Here is a 12727-nt window from a genome sequence, read left to right on the forward strand (position 1 = left end):
ATAGATGTCCTTGAAGAAGAGCCCTCCGAGAGAGGAGGTCAAGCAGTAAAGGTAGCAGCATTAATCATCGTCACCATTTCAAAGGAGAAAGAATAAATAAATAAACACTGCTGCATCATGATCCTGTATCAAAGGGTTCTTCTGGGTCAGACCCGCATTAAACATAATCATAAGGCTGTCAAGCACAATGACATGGAAGTGTTTTTAAAATACATATATATAAAACTGGAAGCAGATTGCCTTCAGCGAAACTATATAACAATGCTTTAGTAAAAAAGGTAAAGGTTCCCCTTGACAATTTTTTTGTCCAGTTGTGTCCGACTCTAGGGGGCGGCGCTCATCCCGCTCTTCAAGCCATAGAGCCAGCGTTTGTCCGAAGACAATCTTTCCGTGGTCACATGGCCAGTGTGATTTAGACACAGAACGCTGTTTACCTTCCCACCGAGATGGTACCTATTTATCTACTCGCATTTGCATGCTTTCGAACCGCTAGGTTGGCGGGAGCTGGGACAAGCGACAGGCGCTCACTCCATCGCATGGATTCGATCTTACAACTGCTTGGTCTTCTGACCCTGCAGCACAGGCTTCGGCGGTTTAGCCCACAGCGCCACCACGTCCCTATATAACAATGCTTTACAATGAATAATTGAGAAAGAGAAGTTCTGAACCATAAAGAAGGCTCAGAGGTGACCTATATGGAAGTGAGTTTATCTGTTTTGTGCTATAGGCTATCTTGAGTTAAAGGCTCAGAGCCGAATTTTTTAAAAAGCAAAACAGGCAAGAGGAGGTGGGACAGGAAATTGTTTAACGAGCCCCAAACACGAAGGGAAAATATACTCTGCTGTGACACCTCTTACCTGGCAGCACCCTAGGTTTATCTTATGGGTGCAGCCGTCTCTATATAAGCCGCAAATGTTGAGATTCTTGTGGGGAATAGAGTATGTTTTTAGTGGCACAAAAACTCTCTCTGTGGTTTAGTGGATCAGTATATTTGGCTCTCAAAACAAAACTGTTGATGTGATTCTATTCTGGAGGTAGTGAGCATGGAAGCGGGGAAATCTGATACAACGTGGGAAGGGGATTCAGCTCATTCTGCAATGAGAAGGGCTCTTCCCAAGCCGTTTTGACTGTTCTCATCCTCAGAAATTCAGCTTCTTGTGACAGCTTCTTCAGCAATGTTGCTGCCCACCAGTAGGAAGGCAAGAAAGGTAGAGCTAGCCTTGCCTTCCTTCAGAAAGAGTTCTGACATTTGGAAGCAACCACCAAGCAGACTCTGTCTCATATTCCATCCAAACAGCCTCTGATAATGGTAGGGCAGAGAGGGGAGCCTCTCGCTAGGATCATAAAACTGGGGTAAGCTTCTCGAGGAACAACTTGTTCCCCAAAGTGGAGGCTGATGAGTCTAATGTTGTGGGATGACACATCCGTGCAGAATCTTAATATGAACTTTACAGAAGATATCCAAGGTGCTGACTCTTATTGCCCCCCAAACAAGATTCAGTACCCTTTAAAATTTAGCATAAAACATTAGCTACACCATCTATCACTGCATCCAAACGCCATGTAAGAACTTTACAGGTCATAACTTGTACTTTGAATTGTAACTGGTTGAAACCTTTTTTGCCTGGTCTGTCTTTCAACTGAGAAGGTACACCTCTGCCTCATCTGGATTCAGCGTCAGTGTGTTCACCATCATCCTGACCATTACTGACGTCGTACTGGTTCAGAACTGTAGAGTTCAAAATGTAGAATGTAGAGGGTGATGATTTTTAGTGGTCTATAAAGGTATTGCCTCTTTCTGTATTTGGATTTTATTTTGTTATGACCACATGGCTTCCTTTCACTTCAATACACTACACAGTGGCAGCAGTTTGAGGCCATTCGGGTACTGTAGTTCAGAGGCATGCTCTAAAGCAGTGGTGTCCAACCTTGGCCCTCCAGATGTTCTTGGACTACAGCTCCCAGAAGCCTTCACCATCACCTCTGCTGGCCAGGATTTCTGGGAGTAGAAGTCCAAGAACATCTGAAGGGCCAAGGTTGGACACCACTGCTATAGAGCAATGGTTCCCAAACGTAGGTTCCCAGATTTTCTTGAACTACAACTCCCAGAAATCCTGGCTAGCACAGCTAGTGGTGAAGGCTTCTGGGAGTTGTAGTCCATGAACATCTGGAGACTGAAGATTGGGATCTGCTGCTCTAGAGCTCTCTAGCAGAGGCTTCTAAGTCCCCCATCAAACTACTAATCCCAGGATTCTCTAGGACAGAACCAGGACAGTTAAAGAGGTATCAAATTGCTATAATTATATAACGTAGATAAATTCGTTGATACCTGTATACTGGAATTCTATACATCAGCACAGAGCAACTCACAGGATGCTCTTTTGCGAGGATGGATTGCTCCCAGATCTTTATTCCTTGTTCCATTCACTGATTTCATTGAATCCACTCCAAGCATCCTCTTAGTAATGGGAAGGAGATAGCTTTTATTATGGAGAAAGCCACTCATAGAAAGAAAAACATAAGAGCCGTTTTATATTTATTCTCTCATGACTTGGGAATGGATGTTTGTGAACCAGCCTCTTTGACCTCTACTTTGCCTCAAAGAGAGAACAAGCTTTTGTCTTTATTCCTTTTGCTTCATGCGTCTGTTTATGTAGCGTCTTAAACCATAGCAAATTCTTGCGGCTAGCTATAGTGATCTTTGAGAGACAACAGTGGTTAGCTATAGGGTAGAAATTATGGGTCAGATGCCAACTCCAGGTAGTTCTTCAACAATGAGACAAATAGGACTAGCTTGTCTTGATGGGTAGACCGGTTCTTTGGACTTCATTTTAGAAGGCATTGGAATGGTCATCTTCTTTAGAGCTTGAAAAATGTTGCCTTTTGTACTGTAACTCTCAGAATTCCCCAGCCAGCATGACCAATGGCATCTGGTTTTCATTCTGAGTGGGAGACAGATGAACTGAATCTTCGAGCAAGACTGATCATTCACACGAAAAATATTAAGTGGGCATCCCCAGGTTTCTCAAATAGGGAGAACAATTTATCAGAGATAGATACCAGAGATTAGAGTATTCCCCTAGTAAACAGGGACTTTAGGAACATGTATGAAAGGAGAGTTCCAGATCATCAGCATCTAGGAGAAATATATTTGGAGTGGCAATGCTTTTCGTAAATGTTTGGTCATTATTTTTGATGAAAGGGAAGTGGAGGTGAGACGTTGGTTCTGTGAATGTGTATTCCCATCCACCCCACCACCCCACATAGGTTTTATAGGTTTTCAATCCAATGAAAGCAAGAACCAGCTAAAACCTCAAATGCCCTCAAGAGAGCAATTTCTTTGACCTACTCATCCCATTCACACTGAAAATGCTGACCCAGTCTGAGATTCAAGTTCTAGTCTAACAACTCAGCTGAACAAATACCAGTAAGCATATCATTCTTTTCCCAGGAACTGAATAAACAGTCACTTCCTTTTAAAAAGAAGTGTCTCTTTTTGATGCAAAAGTTCCAAATCCAGCAAATCATCACTATAAAATTTTCAGTTTTCAAACCAAGCAAACAGTTGTGTTTGTTTTCTATCCCCCTTCTTACCAAATCCCTTGCGGTCTCGTTTAGATGAAATTTTAAAGACATAAAACAAATAAACCACTTTGCCCCAAGAGCTATATATATATTTTAAAGTTCTCCTTTCAGTTAAATCCTTCTTAATGTGCACCTAGAGACTCTGCAAATGCTGAAGGAAAGAAGAACCAACCAAAATGTTTCAGCAGTCATGCAAGCTCAAGATGCTTCTGGATTCTTGGTGTGACTTATTGGGGTGACCATATTCTACCGTGTTTCCCTGAAAATAAGACAGGGTCTTATATTAATTTTTGCTCCAAAAATGCATTAGGGCTTATTTTCAGGGGATTTTTTTTCATTTACAACCATCTATGTTTATTCAGATATAGTCATGCCATCTTCTGGTTTCTGCACAAGGGTGGAGGGTGGGCATTCACTTAACTAGGGCTTATTTTTGGGGTAGGGCTTATATAATGAACATCCTGAAAAATTATACTAGGGCTTATTTTCAGGTTAGGTCTTATTTTTGTGAGGGACGTGGTGGCGCTGTGGGCTAAACCGCAGAAGCCTGTGCTGCAGGGTCAGAAGACAAAGCAGTCGTAAGATCGAATCCACGCGACGGAGTGAGCTCCCGTCGCTTGTCCCAGCTCCCGCCAACCTAGCGGTTCGAAAGCATGCAAATGCAAGTAGATAAATAGGGACCACCTCGGTGGGAAGGTAACAGCGTTCCGTGTCTAAGTTGCACTGGGCATGTGACCACGGAAGATTGTATTCAGACAAAAACGCTGGCTCTATGGCTTGGAAACGGGGATGAGCACTGCCCCCTAGAGTCGAACACGACTGGACAAAAATTGTCAAGGGGAACCTTTACCTTTACCTTATTTTTGTGGAAACAGAGTAGACTAGTTCTAGATAACTGGGATGACCAAGGACAGTTTGGTTTCCCTCCTTATATTCTTGAGTAAACCATGTGCAACACCATCCATTATCTTCTGTTGTGATGGACTACATCTCCCACAATCCCCATCCAGAATGGGCCCTGCTCACTGGAGAGGGTTGGTATTGTCATCTAACATTTCTGGAGAGACGCAGGTTGAAGAAAGCCTTTTCGTGCTTGAATGCATCTAACTATTTGCTTGGTTTTCTTTCTTGCATCCTGGTCTACCTTCCTTGCAGGAAGATCAAGGCAGGGTTTAGGTGGTTTCCTTCCTCCTTACTGTGTGGTCACAACAACCCAATAAAGTAGGGAAGAGAGAAAAGAGCTGATGAAGATGGCCCAAGGAGTTGCATGGCTCATTTATGGGCAAGGTCCTGTTCACCTTGGGCTGGACTCAATATTTGCTTGTATGTTATATTTATATGCTATATTTCTTCTAAAGAGCATACAGTGCCATACATGAAATGTCCTCCCTCCATTGCTTTATGATCACAACAATGACCTTGTAAAGGGTGCTAGGCTAGGAGCTACTGACTCGGCCAAGGTTGAAGAGGTTGGGTAAAGTGCTCTCTGGAAGGCCCCTTCCTTGATGAGTCCTTGCTGCAGTAATCAGCATTACAAGCTAACAAGGAAGGATATGTAGCTCCTTGCTCTGTCTCTCACCATGAGCCTGTCCACTCTGCAGGGCAAGATTAAGACCTACTGTGGTCTCTTCTCTATGTCAAATTCAAGAAGCCCAAAGCATTACCTCCCAAAAAGGGTATTATTTGAACACTTACCACCTATAATGCTTGCACAGACTAACACAGCTACCCCTTCTACAATTCTAACATTAATGTAGAGGTTTAGTGATTTGGGGACATTTGGAATCCTTTCCTGACCAGAGGCCATAAACTGTATCTTATTTAGGTTTGTGCATAAATCTGACATTGCTAGCCACCCCCTGCATATTTGAAAAATAAATAGGAGGAAGAGGAGAGGGAGGGAGGGAGAGAGACTTTGATGACATGGATGGGCATGGGATCATCTGTAGAGATTTGGTGAGTCATCTCCTCGGCAAGCCCATTTGAGCCAATGGTACAGACAATGAAGAAGATGGTGGCCAGCTAGAATGCTCCATGTGAAGAACCCTGCAATGGTTAAGAGAATGCAACGGAGGAGGAGAGATCTATGTTCTAGACCAGCCATGCTCAACTCTTTTTTTTTTTGGCCATGACTTTTTAAGGAGCTTTTTCAGGTTCCAGGACCCCCTGCCCAACAAGGATACAACACAAACAGAGGAACAGAAAAACAGAATAGAAAAACAATTCTGTCTGTGGCCCTTCAAATGTGCCAGGGCTGTACTAGACTTTACGGAGTATTGAAATTCACCATCTTTTCCTTGGATCAGTCACATTGTTGGGAAGATGTATTGGGGGCAGGTACGAAGCAATACACACCCCCTTAAACCCATAAGCAGAAAGGTGGGATATAAATATATTTTCTAAAATAATAATATCATACATAATGCTTTTATTCAGGTAATTTCTGTCTTCATGTTTCATTTTCCTCCTCTTTCCACGCAACCGTTTCATTACCATCTTTTTACTGTTTCACACAAGTATTTCACTGTTTCTTGGGTGCTTAGTAAATTAATTAATTACAGAGTGACTCAGTCGCTCTGTGTGCAGATCTGAGCTTGGAATAATGAAGGGGGGCAGGTCAGTTGCAGCAGGAAATTCTTGGAGAATCAAAACCAAGATCATTTATCATTATGTTAGCACCATGTGCCCACTTCATTTTTAACATTCAGTGTTAAAAGCACAGATCCATTTAATTACCAGTACCTAATTAAAATGCAACATTTAGGCCACAATCCTACAGCTTTCCACTTGCATTTTTTAAGAGAACACTGCAGCCCAAGAACCCATAAAAGAGCCCTTTTTAGTATTTGTTCAACTTAAATTGTCACACACTGGAACCCTACAGAAGAAATTATATTATAGCCAGGTATAAAGCTGATTGGCTATTGTGGTTGGGTCATTCGGAGTGTTACCCAGATGTTTATAGTTGTTTGATGGTCCTTTTACTTTTATGTCTCTGTCCTACAGAATCTTGGGATCTAGTTTAGTGAGGTTCCTAGACTTCTCTGGTAGAAGGTTCTAACATTGAGGTTCGAGGCTGCAAGAGCCCTATAACAAAGAACTCTTAAGTACTGCAACAATCCCAAGATTCCACAGGAAGTGGTTTCAAACCTTGTAACTGTGTCATGTAGATAGTGTGGTGCAGTGGATAGAGTGAAAAACAAGAGGAAACCTGAGTTCAGATCTCCTCTTGTCCAGAGAAACACACTTGGTGCGGCACTGGTAAAATCACGTCCTAAATATCTCACATACCTCAGGAACCCTATGAGGGTTGTCCTGAGTTCGATTTGACTTGAAGGCATTTAACACAGCCTGAGACTCCTCATTCTGATCAGCAGGTAACTTTGCTGAAGGAGAATGTTTCAAGAGCTCTCCACAAGAAATTATCAGCTGGACAATTCTTTTGTAGAGCACTGTTCACCTACCCCTTTTTGTCATCGGGGTGGACAGTTGGAAGCAGCTGACGACAAAAGGGGATACTTAGGCAGGTGGCTATTTGCCTTGGATGGACATTACCAATGCCCTATAACATCACCAAAAGAAGTAGGCATGGGCATACACACAACTGGGATATGCCAATTTAGGAGGGAAATACCATAACTTTGTAAAGGACACAGTAGATCTCACCATAGTGAGGATGAGATTGGTCAGCTGACCTTTGTGTCTGGTGCTCAGTCCTTTGGCCAGGGGCAGCTTTTGATGGCCAACTGCAACACCCCTCAGAAAAGTCAGGATATAAATGTGACCAACCAATAATAATAAATAGAGGACTCTCCTGTGAGACATATATATATTTTCCGCAAAAGGTGTCTCACAGGAGAGTCGTCTATTTATTATTATTGGTTGGTTACATATATATTATTGATTGGTTACATATATATAATATATATATAACGGGTGTTTCATGCGAATCTCTAAAGATTGTTATTATTATATTATTATTGTTCAGGTTCTTCCTAAACAGATCAGTATAACATTTCTAATTCTTTTCTCTCTTTCTCCAACTGCACATTTGACACTTTCTAACTGTGCACATTTTATCCCAACTGCACAAATTTTATTCCAATTACATGTTTTGGATTCAACTGCATGCTTTAAAAACAATCATAATAACAACAAAACACCCCGCTAGGATCGTTTCTGTAGCTGTGTATAAACACTAATTGTTATTTCACATTGAGCTCAAAATAGCTTTGGAGTTAAAATGCATACTCTGTGCATGTGCAGAAACTCTTTGAAGTTTGATCCAGAAAAAAAAAAACACTGGGTTGCAATGCTCACTGCAGATTTGAGAAAAGTATCAAAGACTCCTAAAACCCAAGGACATGGAATTCCACCCCCTCCCCTTCCTTAGCTCTCTGTCTTCCTTTGCCCTTTTCCTGTAGAAATGACAGCACCCAGAACTTCAGCAACTGGCTGTATTTGTGGCTGGACGTCTGCATCCAATTTTGAGTAGTATCATTTTTAAAAAAAACTCAAGCAAGTATGTGATTGATCTGCCTCCTGATATTTATAGATGGTGCTTATTCTGTGCTTTTTCTCCCCAATTGGACATTATTTTTCTTGAGTTTTAGGAAAGTGACCTGCAATATGGGTTACATTGTATATAATTCGCACTTCAACATGTTGATGTTATGTCATGCTATAATAGTTTATAGTACAAAGCCCTTCCATCTGTTTGACAAATGGAGAGAATGCCAGAACTCAAACCCTCCCTTCAGAAAAAAAAAATCCCTCCTTCAACTGCACAAAAAGAATACAATTCAATCTGCCATGGATGTAATTATGGCATGTTTTTATTTCCTGGTTTCTTCATTGTTTTGGTTAACAATTATTTGGCGTTTTAGACAAAATCATTGCAATATTCTGGCAATTTATGTCTGAGTTTTTAAAAACAATACTTAGTTGGTTGGTTACCTCCAATGCTGGAAGCATTCAGGAGAAAACTGGATAACCATCTGTCAAATCTGCTTGGATTTTGATTCCTGTCTTGAGCAGGGGATTGGACTTGATAGCCTTACAGGCCCCTTCTAACTCAATTATTCTATGATTCTATGATCAGAGTGAAAAATAGGATAGTATCTTCTTCAGTTACCAACCCTACTCCACTCGGTTCACTACATAACCTCTCTGTGTCTGATTCACTGCATCATGGTGAAGACGGAGAAAGTGTGAACAGTCATATGAAAGCAATGGAGTACAGCATTAATGGTGTCCATGCTAAGATGCAAATTTAGTTGTCTCTGGTTCTTAACATCACAAGTGATTGGTGTGCAAATGCTTATTTTCACATATAAGATTGTACTCAATCATAGCCAGAGTTAAGGTAGTTACTTTTTTAAAGCAATTGATTGGTTACAGATCATTCCAAGCAGCTTGGATGAAGGCTATTGGAAGGGACAGATTTCCCCATCAGAATCTGTCTGTGTTATGAGAGTTTCACTTTTCTTTAGGTCCTACCAACCTTGCAGGTTTGTTAGGTGACAACAGGAGATAGGGCCTTCTCGCTGACTGCTCCTAGTGGATCACAAGGCACTTCACATGAGCTTTAGAAAGAATGTGGGATCCAAAATCTTCTTCTTAGGCATCCTTCAGTCTCGAAAGACCATGGTAACATGTTCTGTATGAGTGTCCTCTCGAGAGCAGGAAGCCTGGGTAGAATAATATGGAGGATAGGCTGTTACCCAAGCAGCAAATCCCCCCTCTCCACGTCACTGAAATAGTCCAATGGAAAGGCAAGAGCCAATACAACTGGTTCCAGCGACATCACAGAGGTTGGCAGAACGACACGAACTGCCTCCGGGACTCCGCCTCCAGATTTTGCCTCGAGGTTTACTTCCAAAGCCTTTTCCATCCATGGATATAGCCACAAGGCAGTGGAGGTTTGAAAGTTTTCCTTCTCCTAGATGGGCTGCCTTCCAAGGCTGACGAGCCCCACCTACCCGGGGGATCCAAAATAGGAGCATGAAATAAATGAGAGAGAGAGAGAATGAATTTAACTGGAATCCAGAAAGGGAAGCAATCTTTTATGTCCAACGGATATTGTTGTCATTGTTATTGTCATTGTGGTTTTTGCTCCTACTCCTATTTCTCCTCATACTCCTACTATTAGAGATGGCCATTTGCCTTGCCAAGTATTATTTTCTTTGCCAAAAGAAAAGTCAGGAATTAAAAGTCCCCTCCCTTCAGGGTATGAAAAATCTCCTTCCCTCATTTACTATTTAAACACTAATTTTCTTCAATGGGAGAGGGAATAGCACAATGAGATGCAGGCTCTCATTTCATTTCTGTCTTCCTGTCCACTGTGCTCCTGGCTGGCTGTGGTCTTAACACAGAAATAACACATTTCCTAAAATATTGCTTCCTGTGATTCATTTGGTCTCGGCAGGCTTTATGCATAGATTTTATCTTTTATTATCCCCAAAACCTCAGAATGAGTGACTAAGTTGCCTTTGTAGAAGTTGGGATCTCAAGCCATCAAGCCATTCAAATTCTTCCTTTAAAGTTTTCTGCAAAACTCATAGTTGTATGGCTCCCACAACAAGACGATTGCACTCCTGCCATGCATGTACTGTTGTCCTTGTACAATGTGTGTTGAGAAGCACAGGGGAACACTTTCTGGTCTTTTCCCCTCTGTCACATCCACATCGCCCAAATCTGCCACTTTCCATGGGTTCAAAATGAAGATCCAAGCAGAGACCTTTCTGTGTTCTGTACAGAGCCTTGTGGCACAGTGGTTAAACTGCAGTACTGCAGCCAAAACTCTGCTTACAACCTGGGTTCAATCCCAGGTAGCCAGCTCAAAGTTCACTCAGCCTTCTGACCTTCTTAGGTCAGTATATTGAGTACGTGTGTGTGTGTAGCCTGCATCATTCAATTGTAAACTTCCCAGAGGATACTGTAAGCACTATGGGCTGGAATATAAGCAGCACAGTTTGCTTTTTTTACTTTGTATTTATACTAAGGCTGTGAAGAATTCTCCCTAATTTCTCATTCTCAGCTGAGACGGGAATTGTTAATTCCAGTGCAAGAAAAAGACAACAGACCCCTCTCTTCTGTCAAGCTTTTTGGACTATGTACAAATCTCTCTGTGTGAAAATAATTTTTCCCTTTCTGACGCTGAGCACACAGGCACAAACATAAACGCACAACAAAAGCAGAAGGACTGACTGCTGGATCAAAAAGTCTCAGACAATGATTCTACTTTTAAAACTTCCAAGCAAAATAGAAGTGGTCATTATTGCCCTACACAACTGCAAAATCATACCATTTTGGTAAGGAACATGCTTGCAAATGGAACACTCTTGTTGATACAGAACATCTTACCAATCTTTTCAGCAATTTTTGACATTTCTCACCATTGCATGAGAACAAGACAAGTGGGGATTTATCTTCCTAACAAATATAGGCTCCATGGAATGGTGTAAATATTGCAAGAAAGAATTTCAGGGACTTTAAGGGGGAGAGCTGCCCTGTGATTTTTGAGTGGGACTTGTATGTACCATCAGAGCTACAAAAACTGGCAATATTAGGACCAGCAAATATACTGCGCCGACATTTAACAGATACTTAGGTTTCTGGTTAAAACTTGTATCTTTTATATGGTATCAATGTTTTTATAATTTTGATTTACTGTGCTTGGTGTTTTTGAATAACAACAACAGTTACTATTGTTGTTGTTGTTAAGATGGGCTTGAATTGCTGGTTTGGCAGGTTGTGCCGGTTCATCCTTTGTCTTTGGACAAACAGGTGCTTTGTGGTTCCCAGCCCTGCCTCCTCTGGCAGACGCCCACCCAGAAGCAGCACCCCAGCTTCCCTGCCTCCTCTGGGCACTGCCTCTGGGTGGATGCCCACTGCCACTACCAAATGGTGACTAACCTGAAGTTTAATAAGTCTAATGTTGTGGAAGTGATTATGCTTTTGAGCACAAAAAAATAACATCTAGAATATTGTTAGTTATGCCCAACAGTGTAATTCGTCCAGTGTGAATTGCTGCAAATTATGAACTAGTATAACTTCTATAAATAGTATACTGTATCTTCTTTGGCACCATTAGTTGTGCACATGGAACGCCCCGGAAGGACACTGGCCATAGATTCAGATTTAAACATCAATTGTCTTCAAAGGGTGAGAGAATTGCACAATGAGTTGTAAACTCTCAAATTTCATCTCTATGCACAGTCTTAAAAAGCATCAAAGACTATAAGGCTAAGATCCTTGAAGGCAACATGTTTCAAAGCACTATGATCCCCTATAGTGTTATCTTTTTTTATAAAAGCACACACGCATGTACTATGATGTTGCATGTCAGATGTAACATAAATACATAGTAGGGGCAACATCATCTTTTTGATGTAATATGTTTTTGAGTTACTTTCTAGACCTTTCTGAAGAGGTCTTTTAAGTACAATTCCTCAACTATCCACCATTCTCTTCTTAACCCTAGGGTTTTCCCCCCCCAAATAACAAAAAATGGTGAATGTCGCTATAAGTTTCTTACATAGCCATCAATGAGGATGAATTTCTTTTAAAAGAGCATTTCAGTGCTCTGGAATGGCCACTCCTTTAGGTCTTCCAAGCCCAGACAGTATCAGGCTTTAAAGATAAGGCTAAGGCTAGGTGTTCCTAATAACAGTCATGTGCTGGCAAGTTAATTCTGTCCTATGCCAATCCTTTCCAGAGCTCTCTAAGTCAGTGGTCCCCAACCTTGGGCCTCCAGATGTTCTTGGACTACACCTCCCAGAAGCCTTCACCACCACCTCTGCTGGACAGGATTTCTGGGAGTTGAAGTCCAAGAACATCTGGAGGGCCAAGGTTGGGGACCACTGCTCTAAGTAGAGACTACAGTACTCAGAAGTGGTTTACCCTTCCCTTCCTCTAGGGGCGCTGTGGGGCTGTGCAGCTTGCCCAAGGCCACACAGGCTGGCTCTACTCACAGGTGGCACAGCAGGGAATCAAACTCCCAGCCTCTGGCTCCACAGCTAGACACCTGAACCACTGAGCTAAATACTTTTTTAAAAAGGATTTAAAATATGTGTAAATACCTAGAATATTGTTAGTTATGCCCAACAGAGTAATTCCTCCAGTGTGAATAGCCGCCTAG

The 12727-nt window shown here is 41.8% G+C and overlaps 1 long non-coding RNA gene across 1 annotated transcript in view; it reads right to left on the reverse strand.

The window, feature by feature from the left end:
* Positions 1-7864: 7864 nt before the first annotated feature.
* Positions 7865-12727, reverse strand: part of LOC140707797 (uncharacterized) — a 52363-nt gene continuing 47500 nt past the window's right edge. Inside the window, exon 4 of the long non-coding RNA XR_012087978.2 lies at positions 7865-9562. This is a non-coding gene — a long non-coding RNA (uncharacterized LOC140707797). The remainder of the gene's footprint in view (positions 9563-12727) is intronic.

This window comes from Pogona vitticeps, chromosome 5, assembly GCF_051106095.1.
Source record: "Pogona vitticeps strain Pit_001003342236 chromosome 5, PviZW2.1, whole genome shotgun sequence".
Taxonomy (NCBI): Eukaryota; Metazoa; Chordata; class Lepidosauria; order Squamata; family Agamidae; genus Pogona; species Pogona vitticeps.